The sequence below is a fragment of the Myodes glareolus genome, chromosome 14, assembly GCF_982192425.1.
Source record: "Myodes glareolus chromosome 14, mMyoGla1.1, whole genome shotgun sequence".
Classification (NCBI taxonomy): domain Eukaryota; kingdom Metazoa; phylum Chordata; class Mammalia; order Rodentia; family Cricetidae; genus Myodes; species Myodes glareolus.
Window position 1 is genome coordinate 47,368,959 of NC_142039.1, and position 22,103 is coordinate 47,391,061.

Below are 22,103 nucleotides of genomic sequence, written 5' to 3' on the forward strand. Positions count from 1 at the left end.
GAAATTAATCCATACCATCTGTGATCCATGACAAGGGCGCCAAATTTTTAGTTAGCCACAGCAAAGGCAAGGGAGTTCCCTAATTCATCCTTAAAAGTTTCTCAAGCTTCCCCGTCTCATGTGGCCTTACCCAACCCTCCTCTATCTTCCACCCAGGACCAGCTGAGCGTGGATCTGGGAAGTGACAGCCAGTGACTCTTAGCTTAGAAGCCATCAGAATCCATTTAGGGAGAGGGTTGGACGGAGGGTCTGGGGCGGGGCGGGGCGAGGGAGGAGTGCAAAACCGAGCCTAGGGGTTGGAACCTGTGGAGCAGCAACGCCCCCTAGGCTATAAATATTGAGGTGCTTGGCTGCAGATCGCCAGGCAGCTGCGAGGGACTGGGTGATGCTGTGTGGCAGGAGAGGACACACGGCGTGAGTCCTGCTCCAGGGGTGGCTCGGGTAACCGAGGCCGGTAGCAGCGCAGCGGCTTTCCCAGCTCTGGTGCTCTCCCGGGTGCGGTGAGTCCTAGCCGAAGCGTCCCGCCAGCGTGGTGATCAGGGGCGGGAGGGGCCGGTTCCTTGTCACCGCATCTGAACCGGGAGTACTGGGCGAGGAGGACCCGGAGGATCCCGGAGAGCGAGCACATTCCCGGCCAGCGGGCAGACTGGAGCTAGCCGCCCTTCTCCAGATCAGGTGGGAGGAAACTGCGCTCATTTGCAGCGTGCTCCAAAAGAGTCATAATGTTTTGACCAAACTCTTTCGAGTACAGGCTAAACAGCTACAGAAATGGGAGACAACTTTCCTCCGTGCTTTGAAATAACTGTTGTATTTTAACTGTGACCTGAATTTAACCGTGGCCTGTGTGACTGCGAGGCCAGCCATTAGAAGTTGTGCTACTTTGCGTTTAAGTTAAGAGTGTTCCATCTTTGTTTGCCAGTGACCCCCTGTCAGCGAGTCATCGTCATCAGACAGTCCTTAAATGGGCCAAACTCCATCACCGCAGGTGTCCCAGCGGCTCTTTGATTTCTCAGCCTGGGGCGGGGAGAAGCAGGTTGCTGCACCTTAGCAGGCCCACTTAGCCTGTGGTTCCAGCAGTGGTTCAGTACCGAACCTAGACCATGGCGCTCCACTCCTCTACCCCGTTTTCAGTTCCTTTAGCCCAGGGCCTCTGCAACCCCAAACTGTGGTGGTCTCCAGACAACTCAAGCCGTCCTGTCTGTCCCCTCCTTTTCTTTGATCAAGCATAGAGTAATTGGCTACCGGTGTCGCCTTGTTTTCTAATGTCCTCACTAAGCATAAAAACCCACTACCGACTCCCAGGAGACTTTTTTCGCAGGAAAGTTTGGGCACCGTGTGCCCTGAGGTCACGTTTGGAAGTTGACAGCATTAATTTCTTGTGTCATTCCAGGAAGAGAGGCTGCGTCAAGCATCCTATCCCCCTCTGTTTTCTTCAGTCAGGAATTGTCTTTTTCGGGGTACTTCACTCCCAAAGTGATTTTTTTCCTGATAGTTACTAGCGTGGGGTTCCGGGGGGCCCCGTACTCATTGCCCTTAGCAAAAGCATTAACCCTCCTTAAAATATTCTATTAAAAAAACCCAAAGGGAAACCAAGAGGCTTATTTTAGCGTTTCATCTCCTTGGTTTAACCACAGACAAACAACCACTACCTATTTTGTTTGCCTTCTAACGGCCCTACTTGGACAATCACTTCACTGGTGACCTAGAATAATTTTCTTGCTAATGCCCTCCTTGTCCTCCCACCAAATTAGCTGCATGGTATTAAGAGTGTTTTTATTTGTTTAACAAGTCTGAGTCTCAGGTCACTGCCCAAAAGGTCTCCTCCAGTTACTAAAAACTCTCAACTCTTTCTGCTTCTTGGTGATTGCCGACAAAATAAAAGTCTGAAATGTTTGCCCTGTTAGCCTACACTTAGAGTCTTCAAAACTGTCTATCTTTCCTTTTGTCTCCTCAGGACAAACATTAAGTTTCCTAATAGCTCTATATGTCCATCCCCAAATCATGGGTGGCAATTCCTATAATGCATAATAGATATGCTGAGGTTTAGGGAGTGGCCTCAAGTTGCAAGGTCTTAATATTTACTAGATTTTTCAGATTCCTCCTCTTCCTGGATTTCTTGGGTTTTGTTTGTTCATGTTTTTATTGTTGATATTGGTTTATTTTCCCCTTTATAAGGCCTTGGCTTCTAGTTCTGCTCTTCCTTGGTGTTAGTTAAACCAACCTCAGTGCCCACCACCTCAGGAGAGAGTGGGTTTCCTCCCCGGGGGAAGACCTGTCATTCCGAGGCTTACAAAATGTCCGACCATCACAGTGTCTGAGACAGGCGTACTGAACTCTAGTGTGTCTTCTGTCTTAACTTGGGTCAGTGTGAGGACACACCTGAGAGCCATTAAGAGCCATTAAGCTTCCTCTCCTGTCTAGTTTGAAGGAAGAACGTTCCCTGATACTTTAGAGCTTATTTTTGCTGCCTTTGGCTGCTGCTACTTATGACTGTGGATACTGTGTTACTAATTAACAGTGGCAACTAATTTTGCTTGTTCCAAGGAACCAAAAGTTTAATCTTATACTTACTCCAAACCCCAGTGAAGTATTTAGCTGGGAAGGACTTTGAAGCACAGTTTGAAGGATGGCCGCCAGCCTCTCTTGTGATGCCCATCCCAGGCAGATAGCTGAGAGCTACAATATTTTGATTTCAAATCTGTTATAGGGACAGAGATGGAGTTCCTGTTCCATTTGCATGCTTTTACTGCCCAGAACAGACTCCTGCCCCTTAGCCTTTTGTTTATCACTGTGCGTGGTCCTTCCTTTCCCTGAATATTAGGTTCTAGCAATCAGCTTTCTAATGACTTTATGGATACAGTTACTTTTAACCAGGCTTACTCAGTGGCAGAAGATAATGCGCAAATGATTTGGCGAGCGACTACTGTTAACCTATTAAAAGCTCTAAAATATAATGTTTGCCTCTCAGAAAAGAAATGTGAAGAGGTATAAATCTGCCAGAAGTTTCGCAAGAGTTATTACTTTAACACCAGATGGGAATACAAAGCAAAATATAGACTTAGGGCATTCATAGAAATGACAACTTGATATTGTTGTTGTGTACAGCTGTATTACCAGGAAATACTTACTGACCTTTAATTCTTTTCATAGCAGATATTCAGAAGTTTCTTTGCATCTGAAAACTAAAATTCTGATTCAAATTTCTTTTATAGAAAAGAGTTTGTTGTATGGTTTGAATGTTGTGTGGTTGCTTTGTTCTACTTCACTCTTACAGGTCCATGTAGAAGCGCTTGCTTTAGGTTTTATTTTTGTGCTTCCTCTAAAGGTCGTAAGTGGAGACAAGCGTCTAGAATCTGCTAGCTATGGTTACGACTCCCATACCCAAGAGACTTTTCAAGAGTTTCATGTTTACTTGTGTTTACAACATTTACAAGTTTGGGAAACAGGTGAGCAGGGAGTTCGCACTGTTTTTAGTGGCGGCCTTCTGGATGAGTTATGAATTTTAAGTCATATGACTAACGATCCTTAGGTTTAGATCAACTGGTTTCTTACTCACTTTGTTTACACAGAAGACACCTTGATCTTCACCGAGTGATAAAAGTCTTGGCTCAGGCCAACGACTTTAACTATTTGTCTTAACTTCAGAGCAAGGATATTGGAAACACATGCATGTTGCTACGACCTTGCCTATAAAGAGACACTCTGCTTGCTAATTCACTCTCTGAGTTGCTTAGATATTCGCTCATTTTATACGAATCAAAGATCATACACTGCTTTGGAAAATGAAGGACTGTCTGTGAAATCTGAACCAGCAGTAGTAGGTTCTTGCAAAGGCGGCTGTATGGAGCAGGGTCAGCCTTTGAGGACACGTCAAAGCATGAAAACGGTCTTTGCCCTGCAGAGTTAGGTGCAGGGATGTTGAGAAAGAGAAGACATTTAAAAGCCACTGGTGTTCAGATGAGATGGGTGTCTGGCGTGGCTGCACTGTTCAGTTCCTGCACTTCTCCAGCAAGACAGCTCCTTCGGTTCCTCCCTAGGACTCGCTTAATATGGATGTGTGTGTGTGTGCATCCTCACAACCCCTTATTAAGTGGTTCCTTGTGTCTGGGGGGAAAAGCGTGACAGCAGAGCTCCCTTTCCAACCCATCTAGTGTTCCATCCTGTCAGCCACAATAAAAATCTTAGCATTGATTTCATCAGGAATAGACATTAATGTCGTTTTCAACCTAAAGACCTACTGGCAGGAAAAGAGTAAAAAAGATGAGAAAAAAAAAAAAAAACCAAACAAACCGAAATCAAAAATGATGAAAGGCAGGCTTCAAATCAGTGGTTTTGAATGTGTTGAGTCCAGTCAAGCTCTGTCTTCCTGTTCAGACTCACCACATTTCAAACCAAAATAAGCATCTAGTCTCCCCAGGTGCCGTCATTCTCCTCCCGTGCCGTCCAGTCTCCCCGGGTGCCGTCCAGTCTCCGCAGGTGCCGCCCAGTCTCCCCAGGTGCCATCCAGTCTCCCCGGGTGCCGTCCAGTCTCCCCAGGTGCCATCCAGTCACCCTGGGTGCCGTCTAGTCTCCCCAGGTGCCGTCAGTCTCCTCCGGTGCCGTCCAGTCTCCCCGGGTGCCTTGCAGTCTCCCCAGGTGCCGTCCAGTCTCCCCGAGTGCCGTGCAGTCTCCCCGGGTGCGATCCAGTCTCCCTGGGTGCCGTCCAGTCTCCCCGGGTGCCGTACAGTCACCCCAGGTGCCGTAGTCCAGAGAGCAGTTTTTTGAGAATCATCTGAAAATTTATGAAAATGTAAAATCTCACACTCCTTGAATAAGAATCTGCATTCTCAAAAGACTTCTGGGTGGTTAAGCACATAAAAGACAGAAAAGCCTTGGCATTCATGCCTTCCTTAAAATGATTATCTTGCATGTTATTTTCCTCGCCTTTGTATAAGATAATGTTTTAAAACGGGGTGGTGGTGGCACATGCCTTTCCTCCAAGCATTCACGAAGAGAGGCAGGGGATTTCTGGGTTCCAGGTCAGCCTGGTCTGCAGGACGAGTTCCAGAACAGCACACACAACACTGAGAAACCCCCTTCCCTCCAACAGAAAATAAATTTTTAATAAAGCTAAAATTTATTCATCATATAACACATGGCATATAGTGTTCATTCTGTAAATGTTCTTCATTTAACCTTTAGAAAACTCTATGATGTAGTCTCCATGTACCTTCATAATATCTGCCAGAATACTAAGAAATAATGGATAGAGAAAAAAAAATTACGCAAATGTGGTAACATTTAAGGTTTACTTAAATCTTAAAAGCCATGTACTTTGCCACATTGTCCCACACCGGGCAACTTTCTTTTTGATGAAAGCTAAGGGCGTAGGAATTTATTTAAAGTTGTAATTTGAAATCAAGACCCATTTCTCGCCCAGAAGAACACTAAGAACAATTGCTTTGTTTCTGATATTTGTATCTAATTCTTAAGATGCACTGAGAAGAAATCTAGAAATTTCCACTATCGATAGAGAACTGAAAGTGTGGTGGTCTGTCACCCGATGTGCATGTGAAGGGAGGAACCTGGGTAACACTTACACCGTGACTGAGCTTTCTAAAAATGGAGCTGGACACAGTACAATCAGGAGTCATAACTGCTTGGGAAACTGAGGCAGGAGGTCCCACTGAACCAGGAGTGCAAGAACAGTCTGGAAAATATACAAAGATGGTCCTTAAATGGTGAAAAAAAAAAAAAGGTAGTAGGGCTTTTTAAAATGAACTTTTGGGGAACTGGGAGTGTAACTTGGTTGGTTCCCTAGCGTGTGGGTTTCTTCCCCAGGATCGTGTGAGCTGAGCATGGTGGTTCATGCCAGCTTAGATCACATCGTACCTTCAGCTTTTAGTATAGGCTCTATTTACCTACTGTATGGTCTAAAACTCTATAGTAGATTCTAGCTGTAAAGTGCTCAGGCTCCACGTAAGTGGCAAATCCTTTGAAGTTAGTGACTCTCCAAATGCTCTAGTTCCTGCAGGGTTCCTCCCTATGTAAGCAGACTTCTGACAGTTGTTAGATAGACCCAGCCAAATGCTTCTTGTTTTGCCAGAAGATCATTAAAGTTGGCTAAAAGACTGAGCTGAGCCTAGGTTCCCTGGGATCATGTCTAAGAATCATGGCCTGCCACCAGGACAGTTGGCACAGTTTTCTCGGTGATGAATTTTACCCGCGGCTTGGACCTGGGACGTTAGCATCCAGGCAGATTTACTAGTACAGAATTTAACATTTATGGGAAAGTCGAGGGGCAACTCAGAGACACCAGCATGCCATGCAGTGAGCGTGGGAGAGGTAGGGTAGCACATAGGGGATGTGCACGCAGCAGGCAGAGTTCCTCAGTGCTAACAAGCGAGGCAGTATCAATGACCATCCTCCCCGGCTTTGCCAGGCCCAGCCTGTAAGTGCAGACCACTTATATTAGTTTCCTTCTTCTTCCAAACAGATTAAAACATTCTGTAGCACTTCCTCCAACGAATGCCATGTGCTTACAATTTTATCATCAGAATTTCCTCTACTCTTTGACCCACATTTTTCTTGGTATTTAATTCAATTGCATTTCTTCATGATTCTAAATATGTGTAATTCTTCTTGAATAAGAATGCTCCATTAAGCCGGGTTTCATGACTGCCTTTCCATTCAGAGGATGTCACTTTAGATAAAACACATTGTACCATGAATAAAACACACTGCACCATGATGTTTCCCAGCCATTCGCTGCCCATAGTTCATTGTTGTTACTTTAGCCGTAATACGAGAGAACTGGAATATTTTCTACATGTTGAGAGTTCTTAAATACTTTTTGAAGTTTGACCTGCTGAGAGAAGAAGTTTGGACCAAGCAATCACAATATAGTTGAGAAGTATAGAGTCATCATGTATGTATCTTATATTTTAATAACACGTAATGACAATATATTCATAAGCAACATATAAACCATGAATCACAAGTGCCATTCTGTGCGCCTTAAGGCTTTGTTGGTTCTTATCAAAATACTATTAAGGCTGGAATTAGGTTCTTGATGGTCTAATGAAAGTAATTTAGTTTTTTTTTATCACTGACTTGTGAGTAAAATAATTTCTTTTACTTTTATTAATGCCAGAAAATTTGTATAGCAGAATAACCACAACAAAAAGATCAATAAAAATATACAACAGATCTGAGAAGCCCTAAAGGGCTAGTCATTCAAGATTCATTCTTCCTGTCATTCATTATTTTTTTGTATTCTTTCTACATTTCCTTAGTAAGTCTCTAACATTTCCTCTTTGTATTTGCCTTGGACCTCCTGGTTCTTTCCCTCCAATCCACTCTGCATTTCTTGCCTCAGCCCGCCACAGCTAACACTCTGAAGAGGGGCACTGTAAAGCTGATGATTTCCTTATTTTTCTTCCAAAAATGTAGTCTTACAGAAAGCCCATAGCTTTTATATCATATTAGTATTTTAAGTGAAGAATCTTCTTATGAAAATATCTTTGACAATGGTAATAATGCCCCAAATCCTTCTGTTCTGATGCTATATTTCTGTTATGATGCTATCCTTCTGTGTACGGGCCTTCTGTGTCCCCTGTACACAGTCCCTTTAAGTAACTGAGCAGGTTAAAATAATCTTTGTAGACTCTTCCAAATCCATAATAGAAACTATCGATGAATTTAGCTACCTAAAAATAAATAATTAAACAAACAAACAAACAAATGGCTGGAGAATAAGCAGAATGATAAGCAAATTCCAGAGATAAAACTGCAAACCTTTGGAAGCTGCTTACCACACATGACATGTAAAATATTAGCTTCTATAACTAACATTCACCTTTTCATGTGAGAAACTATGCATGGCCTAATTGAAAAAGGAAGCAAAGGTAATGGCCATGTAAAATAGGAGCAGAAAAACTCCTGAAAAACATTAGAAGTTGAGAAACACAGTTTCAACCACAGGCATTGAAATACCAAGTCAAACAACACATAAAGAAGATTTTTACAAAAGTCTAGATTTTTTGGCATCAGATTTTTATTACAAACTTTATAAATGGAATTTTTATCAATATCCATCAAAATGTTAAAGAACAGTTTAGTTCAATAATTCTGTTTTGGACCTGTGCTATCGATAATGTTCAGTAAGTATACAATGTCTATGTATGAATATGAGCATTGAAACATTTTGTAGCAGCCAAAAGGAAAGCTAGAAAAAAAGAGACTTAAGGCCTTAAGAACAGGCTGGCTAAGTAAATTATCAATGAATGAATCTGCTTTCTGTGTGCTGACAAAAGATTTCTGTGTGGCAATAAGGCTAAATAAAATTAACAGATTAATGTCAGCAATGAGCAGAGAAGTGAAATCTTAGTTAGGAGACCATGAATGTACACAGATGTGTACACGTAAATATACTTTGAGTTCTAGAGGGGTAAAGAAGAAGAGTGTCTCTGGGAGACAAACTCACAAAATGAGAGTAAGACATTTACATTATTATGTAGCAACCTTTATATGACATGCAGGGCTTATATGAAAAAGACAAACAGAAAAAAAATCTTTTGTAATAGAATTTTCAAAATACAGCTTAATAATACTTGCATAAACCTCATAAAAAAGAGAGTGTGTAGCAAAGTTTAACTGTTGTTTCTTAAGTAAAAGCCCAGGCTACTGTCCTAGTTTGCAGCTTTAAGGTCAGTTTCACTAAGTCTGGTCCCCGTTGCCTGCAAGGCACCGGGAAGGGTTGTTAGACATCATTAGGAAGGAGCAGCCTAACTCCATATGAGGGAAAATGTGTTCTCAGTGTGAAACATGCGGCTTCATTTTCTCCTCAAACAGTCTCAATATGCAGTATTAACAGGTATTTAATTAAAAAAAAATCAAATCCGACCACCTTTGTGAGTCCCTTTAAAATTTCCCTCTTCCAGGTTTAACATATGATCGATTGGTATACAATGGCTGGCACTTTATCCAGATAAATCCCCACAGCCATCCCTGGACGTCAACACCAGGTAAGGGTCTCATACGTAGTTTTCTCTAATAGATGGCAAGAAAACAGGGAAGAGTAAAGTTCCACCTTTACTCCATTTTCTTGATACATGACTTAGGCATGTGCTTCCTGTAACCTTAAATACAAACACTATCATAGTAACCATTCATTCATGAATTGATGACAAACCATGCCCGATAACTGAAAACCTTTGGCAAAGGGCCCTCCAGCCTCCGATGGTTGCCCCGGGTTGCATTCTCGCTGTGCAAGGAGTGAAAAGGCTAGCCACGAAATGGTTGTGGCCTTATCAGTTTCAGGTCGGGTATGCACTCACTCACTGTCAGGAATCTAAAGACCGAGACCTTAACATTAGACCTGCTCGCTTTCAGAATGCCAGCGTGTCTCAGAGTCTCTGCTTGCAAACCTCTCCCCAGGTTTATTGATAAGGCAGGGTGATATCAGTCAGGGAGGGAGGTCCTGTAAGCTCTGTGAGAGACACGGAGTCACAGGGTAGCACACTGGAGAGTAACACAGTGGTCTGAGACTGTTTTGGAAATCCTCTTCTGTAGTAGACCTGTTTTTTTTCATGAAGGGGGTCCCTTGAAATCAACTAGTAGTGAAAGGAACGTTCAGCAGCTTCCCTGTCCTATTTAGAGGAATTTAAAAGCCGCATGTGCCACTTGGGTCACACCGTGATTCTGTTTTGCTAAGGCAGACTCTAGATGGGTGCTAGAGATGGTGGACACAGAAATGTTACAAGTGGCTTTGTTCTTTTGGCACGTAGGAGAATCTTTCTGGAAGACACTCCAGGGTAGTGGTGTGAGCAAACTATTTAGGACTACTTTAATCTTGAGGATAAAAATAGTCACATTCTACAGAGTTGTTGTTGTGTATCTTTGGCGTTTGTGTTTGGTGTGTGTGTGTGTGTGTGTGTGTGTAGATAGGCTTAAGAGTCTGGACAGTGTACGCTATGAAATTTAAAAGTCAGCTTTGGAAACAAGTGCAATAAATTATATCAAATACTTTTCTAGTTTGTAAGACAGCAAGACAATACATAAGGTTTTTTTTTTTCAGTACTGGGGTTTGAATCCAAGACCTTATCCATGATATGCTGCTGAGTCATGTCTCAGCTGAAAAAAAAAAAAGACTTTTCTCTTGATTCCGAGTATTACTAATTACCCAACAAACTTTGTGTTTGTGATTCTGCTGCATCAGCTAACCTCCCAAGTACAGAGGCTTAGAGGACAGCAACCCCCAGGCCCAGCTGCTGATATGGTATATTCTTAGGAGTTCCTGTGCTGGTTGGTTGTTTTTTTGTTTGGTTTGGTTTGGTTTGGTTTTTTTGTCCATTTGACTTAAATCTAGACTTAAAGCTGGAAAGAGGGACTACTAATTGAGAAAATGCCTCCATAACATTGGGCTACAGGCCAGTCTATAGGGCATTTTCTTAATTAGTGATTGTTAGATGGATGGTCCGGGCCATTGCGGTCAGTGTCCTAGACTGGTGGTCCTAGGTTCTATAAGAAAGCAGGTTGAGCAAGCCATGAGGAGCAAGCCAGTAAACAGCACCCTTCCATGGCCTATACATTAGTTCCTGCCTCCAGGTTCCTGCCTTGAGTCCCTACCTTGACTCTCCAGGATGATGGACTGGCTACAAACTGTAAGATGAAAGAAACCCTTTCCTCCTGAAGTTGCTTTTGGCTGTGGTGTGTTAGCACAGCCATAGAAACCCTGGCTAGGACAGTTCTGAAGAGGAAGGATCTCATTCTATGTTATTTCCCATCAGCCCCAGATGGAAGAAGCCACACAGCTAATCCAGAATGCTCCTTCCAGAAGAGGTTCTAGTCTTGAGCCTGACCCCCTTCCCAACATGACATCCCATTCCCGGCATTCACATTTGCAAGAAAACTTTTCAAATAACTGACACCTTGCTTAAGAATAGTAAACACAGATGATACATTGTACATTTTTTTTCAAACATTTCATTTAAGGCTAACATAAGTAGCATTCTTCATTGTAAGGAGCCATTTTTTGTTGTTTCTTAAGAGCTGATGGTCTACCAATCCTCCTAACTAGCAATATTGCCCTGGTTTCCAGCCAACTCGTCCCAAAGGCCCTGTTTCCAGCTGTTAGGCACTATGCTAAAATACAGAAGGCGTTTGTTTACCGAAGGACCTTGTGAACTCGGTAATGCCCCTTTAAAATTTCTGCCAACTTACAACTAAGGAACTCTGATCTCTTATTGATTGAAATGTGTAAACAGCATTTTAGAGTTTGTTTTACAAGTCCAAAGTGTTTATGTTAAAACCAACTTTTACAAGTAGGGAAGCCTGCGTGTACATTTAAAAGAATAAAAAACTGGGGTTAGTGACATAAGAATTTGTGGACACGCACTGTTCAATCTAACAGCCACTGTTCACATGTGGGTACTGAAATTTAAATATAAATTAATCTGACTACAGAAAGTAGAAATTCAGTTTCTCGGCTCCGAATGAGCATCTCGAGTGTTTAGTAGACAGGACGTTGATGTATGACACATAGAATGTTCCCGTTCGCACAGACAGTCCCATTTCACAGGCTGCGATAAACACAGTTTTAAACACTGTAGTGGACATTCGTGGCCAGTTAAAGGAAAGTTTTTTGCTCTTTTTTTAACTTGGAAATTTCAAAGTATTTTGATATTCAAATTTTCTTAGTTCCCATTGCCTGGGATACAGTGATCACAGGCTTCTTTATGTGTTTCCTATTAGTTTTTACACTTGAATATTTAGTAAATTAGTCTGGTTTTATATTCATGATCTCTTTAAAAGTTGTGCATAGGTCCCTATGTCACCTCTCGAGCTGAGGACTAACATGTGGACGCAACAGTTGCCTTATTAACCTACATCCTTGTCACCCTTCTTTTCGTAAGGTCTCAATTTTCTTGGAGTAGGAGGTGTGTCTCATTTGTTTTAACTTAAATACACCTTATTGATTTTTTATAAAGAATTTGGTGAGTCAAACAAAATCAGTTGCTCAACACTTTTGCTCAACGCTCTAGCTTTATTTGACGTACACATATTACATATAGTAGTAATTTGGTTTTATTTGTAATGAATATAATGAATCCCTGGTGTAATATGTTCTTAAAGTTCTTACTCCTTCTCTTTCCCCTTGTTCCATTAACAAAATGTCAGTCTCAAATACATTCCAGTCATTATCTCTAGCGATGCAGTTACATTTATTTCCCGGAATAACACAGTTGCACAAGACCAAACACTAAAAACAAATTTGCCTTTCCTGTTGAAGCACAGGATTTGAAGGCAGCTGTCAACCTATCTTTCAGAAAGGCATGCCAAGTCTGCCCGTCTTCCAATTACACACTTATAGAGTCACTTTTCAACCACAGCACGAGGTGGCCTGGAGCCACCTTAGACTCCAAAGTTTCCAATGGGGGGAAATTTTAGCCAATGTGTGTGTGTGTGTGTGTGTGTGTGTTTAAGTAAGCTTACGTGCAATTTGGTTTATAGGGGAAATTATGTAATATTTGCAGTTTATTGATAGTAACTTGATTCCTTTGTTGACTAGCATGGCTAGTGGAACTCTGCCCATGAACATGCTACTTTACATTGGTTAAGGAAGATGCTATAGCATCTTAAACTTTTGTATTTCATCTTCTTTCTTCTTCTCTGGTTCTGTGATGTTACCATCAATATTATATAATTAAAATACTATAACATAATACAATATATATGTATACATTTTCAACAGAAAATATTTCTGCAATCTTTGTAAGTGATTTATCCTATTAAAATTCTTAAAAGGAAAATAACTTCCTGGAAACTTTCATTCAGTATATGCAATTAGTTTTCATTAACTTTATTAATGAAAGGTTTCAAGGTAGATTTACCTGATGCTGAAGATCCAAGAGGGGCTGTACCTTACCTCTTAGAAGAAGAGGCCATTTAGTTGGGAAACAAACATGATCAGATTTGAGCAGTTGAGTGTTGTGTCCTTGACTCAGAGTCACGCAAGTACGTAAGTCAGGGTGTATACTGAGAAGAGGTACGGAAAACAGTGTCGTCTTGCGCGCATTGACCATCGATGGCTGAAGACAGTCAGGCTTCATTTAAAGGGGGCTGCTATAACTCCTTTCGTCAATACTGAATTCCTTTAGAGTGGGGTGGTTACAGTGGGACGGTCTGTTCATACTCCTACTTGTCACCGAGCCCACTGTCCTTGGTGCCCATGCTCCACACGGTTACTTAACTGCCTAAAGTTAGGAGATAGTCACCAAGCAGGTATGAGGTGCCTGTTAAGTTTCTCTCCTCCGACTACAAATTGGGAATATCAAGTAAGTGTCATAGCATAGTGAGTCCTCAATGAAGATGATGGCATGCAACGTGGTGCCCTGATTCAGGCGTACACTTACGCCTGAATTCTGCCATTCAATCAATCAGTACTTGTGAACACCTGAGCGCTAGATAGAGCGAGCACACAGGTGTGAACAAAGAGAAAAGTCGCAGGACCCAGGTCGAGGATGATGGCTCATTTGGGAAAGGACCTTCTGTGTAGGCATGAGAACATGAGTTTGGGTTCCCAGAACCCACAGAAAAGCTGAGTGTGGTGGGTGGGGAGGGACAGGAGAATTGCTGGGGCTCATGGGCCAGTCTGCCCAACTGAAATGCTGAGTTCCTGGTTTCCTGAGACATCCTGTCTCAAAAAACAGGATGGAGGAGTGAAGGAAGAAGACACCCAAAGTTGACCTCTGACCTACACACACACACACACACACACACACACACACACAAAGTGTACCTACACACGCATATACATATACCCCTACACTACACACACATGCACACATAAACTTACACTACACATGAGTACATACAAACAAAAAGAAAATTTAGAAATGTCCTCATACCAATTGCAGTGGATGGAGAGAAAAATCAATTGAGTAAAATGCCTTAGGTGTTGAACAACACAGAGAATGAGCAGTTTGTGGGAGCAGTGGGCAGAGGTTGCTTCAGTTCTAAAGTGATGTTCAGAGAAACCTTTGACCAGGAAAAGAACTATGTGGACGTCCGGAGGAAGATGGCTCCAGGCAGAGGCTCTGAAATCACGAGGGAACATGTGTAGTCTTAGGAATGTCAGAGGCGTGGGGTCTGACAAGAGACGTGTAACACTGCATGACGTGAATTGACAGAAACTAGAGCCACATTTAGAATGAACCTAGGAAAAGCAACTGACAGAATTTTAAATTTAAATGGTTGTAAAAGTTAAAATATTTTGATACGCAATGAATCATCCCCCCAGTTAAGGCTTTTAAGTAGAAAGCAGACCCACAACTCTGTCCTTACTGACGTGGCCTCTGATAGTGACTGTAACTTTAGAAACCCATCTGCTTAAAAATCTGCTCCTTTCAGACAGCAACTTCCGTGTTTGTGCTTTTGTATACTTCATTTGTGAAGTTGTGACCTTTAGTCCTGTTTCTGGGGCTGAAAATACAGTTCTTCAAACACCAGAGAGTGAAGGCATTGTCCGTAGATCACATTTAATGAAATATCTGCCTTCTCAGACACACTGTACTTAAGTCCTGGGACATCACCAAGTTCAAAATATTTTCATGGGCTTTTTATTCCATTTAAATTATTTTATCCTCAATCTCAATAAGAAAATTCATACTATACACATTCACATTGTATATGTGCCCATCTATCCCCGTATAAGAGGGAATAAAATTATTTAATGGAAAAAATCAAATCTACTCACTCTGAAATTATATGGATGACTTGAGTGAGAACAAACAATTCTGATGTTGTTTGTTTGTTAATTGGTGTTGTTTTTCATTCTCTTTGTCTTCCCCCGCTCTGCTACCACTCAGGACTTCTAATGAGGGCCAGGGAGCAAATGTATTTAGCAATCTGCGTTTAAGGGATGGAAACAAGAACATGAAGATTAACAGTATCATTCTTGTTAATTTGATTCTCCACAGCTTAAGTAAAGGTCTCTGTTGCTATTTCCAGCAAATGGGCCCGAGGAGAAAACGCAGGTGTGGTGCCACGCCTCGCCTGAGAGCTTGCTGCCGTACAGGCTTGAGCTGGAGAATTCCTCAATAGTAGGAAGTTATAAGAAAAGTGAAACTCCCTTCATTTAAGGAAGTGATAACAGCTCAAGGGCTGGGTGTTCCGTGGGCTAAGAGATGTTCAAAGCAGTGCGGATTCTGATAAAAATAAGAAAACTAATTCTGTTAGTATTATTCTTCAAAGAATTTTTTTCCTTAATGCTTCTGTCAAGTAATTACCTTTTAAATAGTTCTAAGCCAACAATTGAATATGATTAAGAAATATTTTAATAGAAAATTAGGCCTTGTAAAAAGCTTATTTCATAATATATATTCTTCCTGCTAAAATGGTATTTAATAAAAAACTAAGCGTTTGCTGGTCCTTTATAAGTGATGACTTGTTTCATCGGTGTGAATATATATCTGAGTCTTGGAAAGTATTATTTGGACAACTTTCCAACAACTAATATCGACATATTCGTCACTTTTATTATTTTACTTTTAAGACACAGCCTTGTTACGCAGCTCAGGCTGACTTAGAACTCTGCCCTCCCGCAGGGATTATGGGTATGCGCCATATTCCCAGAGCTCAGAACTTTCCTAAAAACTGGACCACCTTGAGCACACCAGATCACTGAACAGCAGTGGCTGTGTCATATAAAAGTACTGTTGCAGCAAATTGAACCAAATTGTGCTCAGGGAACCAGCTTACCTACATTAAGCTGGGGAGAGGGAAGAACGGCGTTCAGCGGGGTCCTTGCCCCTTTGCTCAGCTTTCTGCCCCCAGTTCTGATTCCACTTTGACTCATTAGTGCCCTCTGCCTTCTCTCTGACTCTCCCAGCGGAATCAGCTTAATTCTTCTGACAGAACTTTAGACTGCTCTAGAGATGAGCGTGTGCTGAGGTGGCAAAAAGATATGGGAATCAGCTTTTCTGGTGGTGTGTGGCTTCTAAACTGAAGTATGAACCCAGAAGAATATTTGTGGCAGAATCCCACACTAGTACGTACTCAAATCTCAGTCCACCACTGATAAGTAGGCTCGGATTTGCTTGCTGAGATCAAGCCTGTTAGTGAGAACACAAAAGACAGCCGTGTTTGGAAGCAGCACACTTGGGAATACACAACACATAACCTCACACGAGGTCTTCCTTTCCCAAACAGAAACATGAAAAACTTGTTCCGATTGTTCTGAAATTCTCTGCCAGGGCCTGGGTCCTGCTCCTGACTTCAGGAGATACTCGCCTCTTTTGTAACTCTAGTGTGTCCTTTGAAACGGCTCATAAAACTAAAAGTCTAGCCCTTCTTCTCTGAATTAAGTCTTTTTAGTTAAATGTCAATGTCTGGTCATGGTTCCCCTCAACGCTCATTGCAAAATAAGTCAGTTCTAGTTGTGAGTTCCAACAGCACAGAGATGAGCAGGTAACTAAGAAGGTGCCTGGAATTTAACCACTGTTCCACTCAAAACAAGAAGCTTTAGATTCCATCACCATGGGTTTCTTTATCTGGAAAAATAACACCCCCACTCCCCCAAACAACAACAACAACAACAGAAAACAAACCCAGAATTTGAGAGAATTACAACTCTCAGTGGCAGCCTATGGACTAGTGAAAGGGTTAAAACCGCGCCTGAGAATATGCTAATGTTTCTTTTTTTCTGGTTCATTGAATTCAAATAAATTTTTTAACCACTTTACTCTGCCAGCTGTTCCAAAAATGGCTCGCGTCTAGTTGATTCTTACTTCTCTTTAAAAAATGATTTATCTTTATTTTATGTGCTTTGATGCTTTGTGTTCACGTATGTCTGTGTGAGGGAGTCAGAGCCCCTGAACTGGAGTTACAGACAGTTGTGAACTGCCATGTGGATACTGGGAACTGAACCTGGCTTCTCTGGATGAGCAGTCAGTGCTCTTAACCGATGAACCTTCTCTCCAGCTGATTCTTAATTTCTATCTACTGTTTTATCTGGTAGAGTCACAAATTAAGCAATCATTCAATTCAGAAAAAAAAGTGATATTTGAAAGAACTACAGCCCAGGAATGATTCCTTTTTAAAATTCTCTCAACTGTTGTAATCCAGTTGTAAAGGTGGAGATGGCAGGAGAGTAGTAGTTGGGCGAGCAGCTGGCACCAAGCAGTGATCTTGTCTGTCACTCGCCACACTTTGAGGTCTTCCTAAATTAAAGCACTTGAGTTAAAGAAAGCAAAAGAGGCTTGAGTCCACGAGATAATTTCAGAGAGAGACAGTATACAGAGAAGAGGCCTTGAGATCTGCAGAGGGTCATTCTGTGCTTCATTGCATGCGAATGAGTAAGTGCCTAAAATGGTTGGAAGAAATAGGACCCAGGGAATGCTCTCGTTTTCCTTCCCAATGTCCATGAGTGATGCCCAGATGCCCGTGAGCAGTGAGATGTCCTTTTCTGGCATGTATGGCAGACATTGTACGTAGACAATCACTCCTATTCTCATCTCTGCTCTGATCACACCTGACACAACTGAAAAACTAGGCCCAAACAAATTAAATTGCATCTATGGCAAATGCTTCCTGGAACAAACCCAGGGGATGACTACTTTCTTGTAGAAGAATGCCTGATTCCCAACAAAGTCCACTTACTGTTTAACACTCATCAGCAAATCTCCAGGCATGCCAAGAAGCAGGAAACGAATCAACAAGAAGGAAAAGAGTCAAGGAAAACAGACCTACCAAGGACGGGGTGATGAATTTACTGCATAAGGATTTCACACGGGTTTTGTTGTAACTCCGTTTGAGAACCTACATGACAGCCTGGGCATTTGAGCAGAGACTTGGAAGATGTAAATGGTGGACACTGTGCTTCTGGAGATGACAGAACACTGAGTGGAAATGCAAGTGGGACTTTGGATGCTTCGAGTGCAATCTTCGCAGTGTCCTTCCGATATTCTATCCGTTCTCTGTCCTGGATACTGCTTGATCCCAGCAGCCTAATACATATTTACTTATAATTGAAACTCTCAGACAGAACTTTCTTATCAGGAGAGGATTAGTCACAGTATTTAGCTCTATAGTCACACAGACCCTCTTGCCTGCTCCTGGCTCACAGAGCAGCTTCCACTGCCTTCCAAAGGGCTGGCATTCCTTCACACCAGATTGTCACTCCTCAACTAAGCAGCCATCAACTTTTTTTTTTTTTTTTTTTGGTTTTCCAAGACAGGGTTTCTCTATATAACAGTCCTGACTGTCCCAGAACTCACTCTGTAGACCAGGCTGGTCTTGAACTCACAAATAGCCACTTGCCTCTGCCTCCCAAGTGCTGGAATTTAAGGCGTGAACCACCAGTGCCTGGCTCATCAACCATTTTCAACATGGTACTTTCTGAGTCAGTTGCAAGAAAGTTCACATCCCCAGATTACCACTTTTGAACCTAGGTTGTCTATTTTGCTATGAAAATGCTCTTTGGATAGAAGTTAAAACACCTGCTCTTTAATATAGAATACAATCTTCCTAGAATTCAGCACTTTTGCGGAGCCCAACATTCCTGTCCGAGATGCCACGCATAAAGCCATGAACTGCCTTCTTCTAGCTTCCAAGCAGCTAACCTGCATATACATGTTATTCTTCAATGGAATTTAAAGATTGCTCCTGAGTTAAGCTATATTTTTCTAATAAAGCAGAAAAAAATACCAACCAATATGCTAACGTTAACATAATGTTAATATGTTTTATGCAAGCTAGAATGACAAGCATTGTGATTGCTCGTCCAGTAGGAAAGGTAAGCCTCATGGAACTCTTCATTCAAATCTATGTAATCAATGGAATGAACTTAGGAAATAAGCTGGCATGGAAACTACAATGTGCCCTTGTCACATGAATGTTTAGGAAATTTCCTGCCTGCAGAGTGCATCTTAGAAACACTGGAAAAAACAAACAAGAAAACATCCCAAACCAAATATTTCTGGCATTCAGTAAGATATTTCAACTGTAATCTTTTCTTACTGGTTATATAACAGGGGGCAATTAAATCAGTATGGGATCAGTCTGTTCAAACTTTGGGTGTTAGGTGGTATTAGTTTCACAGATGTTAAAACAGGCACAAATACCCCGATACCATAGATTCCATGTTGTATTCATACATACGAATGTGGTGCATCACTGAACATCTATGCAACCATGTCTTCTTATAGGGCAGAAAATGGAAGGAGGAAGACAAGTGTCTGTGTAGAACAGTAAGACAGACGGGAGCGGAGTGAGGCCCAGGCTGCCATCTGGGGTGGTTCTCAGACGGAGCCAGGCTGTGTCAGACACATGGGGACAGGCAGCTGGGCTGTCTGAGAGCCACAGTGGACAGTCCTCCGTCACACCGTTCCTCTGCGTGCTTCCAGCCGCCTCCATTTTCTGGGCCATGGATTTTTGTTGAACGCAGAAATGAGAGAGAGCTGTCAGGCAGCCTTAAGTATTTTTGCTTCAAGTGTTTAACATCGTGTAGAAACATTGGATCGGTGTCTGTAGCATCCTGCCAGGACTTCGCGGCTGTTTTCTCAGTTGTAAAATGAGGCGGTTGGCACAGTCAGTTGGCAGCCGTGGGACCTGGTCTGCTCTCTAACAGAGCTCTGTCGACTTCCACTGTGTTGTTTCTTCATTTGCTCCAGTGAAAATATTTCCGACTAAGACGTCTCCCATAAAATGTGAAATTCCCAGCTTATCTTTAAAAATCCCCCTCCCACCTCCAAGTGCCACAGTTGGCTTAAAAATAACCCCCCTGTCTTCCTATAAGGCAGAGGTGGGCCGTGACTTCCCATATGCTTACCCCTTGCTTGCTGCCTCCTGGCCCTGAAGTATGTGAGGACGAGAACCATGGTGCTCAAAATTCTAGGGATTATTCCAGGAATAAAATGGCAGGAATTTCTGATTTAAATTATTTCAAGGAAAGCAAAAGACTGAAGAATGGCTCAAATACACTAAAGGCTTAAAATATACTTTTTGGTTAGATAATATGACAATCAAATCACCTCTGATAATTACCATAGTATTGTGTTTGTTTACAGAAATAAAAGGCATATATATACATATATATATAACATATATATTTCTATGAAAAAGGAATAAATTTGAATTACAAATTTCCTGCCTTTGCAGAAGATTCTATGACTTTTAAAGCGACATCCAAATAAACAAAGCTGCTCTCCAAGCCTCGATTGACAGTCGGAGAGTTAGACTACACAAACAGAACATCTTTGGTTTGATTACGACATGAAGCCAGACTATTTACTGAGAGTGGAGTGAAAGTTGAATGTTCCTCATGGGTATGACTGGGGCTGCTGGACTAGGCTAGCTTCGAAATATAGTTTCTGTAAACGGGACCCTCTTCCTACCAGGGTTTCCAAAACTCTTAGTAATTCTGAAATCCTTACAAAATTCTAATGAAATTCACAACTCTGCCAGCTCTCTGATGAGCAGAATGAAAGATGCAGAGTTATTTGTCTTTCCACTATTTTATACAGTAATAAAGTAATACTGAAAATGTTACTATCACAACCGGTAGAGTATTGTGTAATTATTCAAAGGTGAAACCATGGACTCATGTGAGAGAACAATTGCAGATGTTAAGCCAGGTAACCCAAGGGAGAAGACACATGAATATAAGAGGAGCTGTAAGCAAATAGAGTTCTGGACTCTGAATGCTGTATTTTAAGGCCTTTTTAAAAAGCCTATTTTATATGATATATTCTGAGCACACTTCCCGCGTCTGCATTTCCTCCCAGCTCCTCCTTACCTCCCTGCTCACTCAATTCCATGCCCTTTTTTTCTCCTCAAACAAAAAAGCAAATAAATAATAAAGCAAAGATAAGAAACACAACGACCCACAAAAACACAAAATCAGAAAACAAATATGCAAGCAAAAGACCAATAAAACAAACAAACAAACAGCAACAACAAGCACAAACAAAGTAGTATAAGACAAAAATCCTACAAAACCACCGTTGAGCTTGTCTGGCCTTGGCCAACCACTCCTGGGCACAGGGGCCTACCCTGAAGTGTGGTTAACGTACCCAGTGAGACTCCATCAGCAGGAAGTGTTATTTCCTTTGGAAGTGGGTATGAACTGCAGGAGACTTCTTGGTTAGTGGCGAGACCCTGTGTCCTTCCCCATTTCAGCAGTGGAACCTGGCAGGGGTTGGACTGTGTAGACCTTTAAGGGTGTTTTTGTCATTTAATTGGTCCAGGATAATCTGCCGGCCAAAGGTGTATATGTTGCTTTGTGAGATGGCTTTGTCCCCTTGATTTAATCTTGTAATCACTTGTACTTCAAATGTTCATTGTTATTTTGTTTTTGTAATTGAGTCTTTAACATGACTTTATTGGGTGAGGAACATCATGTAATCATATAATATTAGATTAAAAGAGTTTCTAGCACCCTTTCAACATCTAGGCTTAATTAAGAATGTGATGAACTGATTATGAAATGTAAAGCTTTATTGAATAATTTAGTATAGGTGTAAGGAATAGGAACATATTGGAAATAATGATCTAATATTATATAACATATTATATAATAGATATAATATAATAATGGTAGTATATCATTTTGATGATTATGTATAATGATAGCAATGAGAGATAGCATTTGATGGTAGCTGGAGAAATGGTTCAGTGCTGAAAAAGCACTTGTTGCTTCGGTTCTCATCACATGGTGGCTCACAATCGTCTGTAACTCTAGCTCCAATGGCTCTGATGCCTCTTCTATCAACTGCAGGCAGGAGACATTCCAGTGGTGCACCGACATACAGACCAAACACTCAGCATAAAATAGAATGAGTAAATCTTGTTGAGTATGTAATATTACAACTATTTCCCCCTTCATTTGATTTAACCTTCATGTTAAGAGTTTATGGTTGACTTTAATTTTGTTTTCGATATAAGCCTGTGGAAGCATAGAGAGGATGAGTCGACTACCCAGTTACACGATTACTCTGTGATGTAGTGGGAATTTTAATCCTGTCCAAAGTTTCTGGGTTGGTTTGTGTTCAGTCAATAGACTAACCATCGGCTAAGTCAACATTTCTACATACTGCACATCGATCTTAGCCTATAGATGGGCT

General features: G+C 41.6%; 1 protein-coding gene across 5 annotated transcripts in view; it reads left to right on the forward strand.

Annotated features, from left to right (window-relative positions):
- The first annotated feature begins 347 nt into the window (after nt 1–347).
- The window catches only part of LOC125396208 (type-1 angiotensin II receptor A), a 51,725-nt gene continuing 29,969 nt past the window's right edge, over nt 348–22,103 (forward strand). The window contains exons 1-3 of one of the 5 annotated variants that reach the window (XM_048428045.3): nt 348–675; nt 3,326–3,446; nt 8,922–9,005. The gene's annotated coding sequence lies outside the window, so the exon portion shown is untranslated. The remainder of the gene's footprint in view (nt 676–3,325; nt 3,447–8,921; nt 9,006–22,103) is intronic. The other 4 variants (XM_048428043.3, XM_048428046.3, XM_048428044.3 and 1 more) reach the window with 4 other exon arrangements.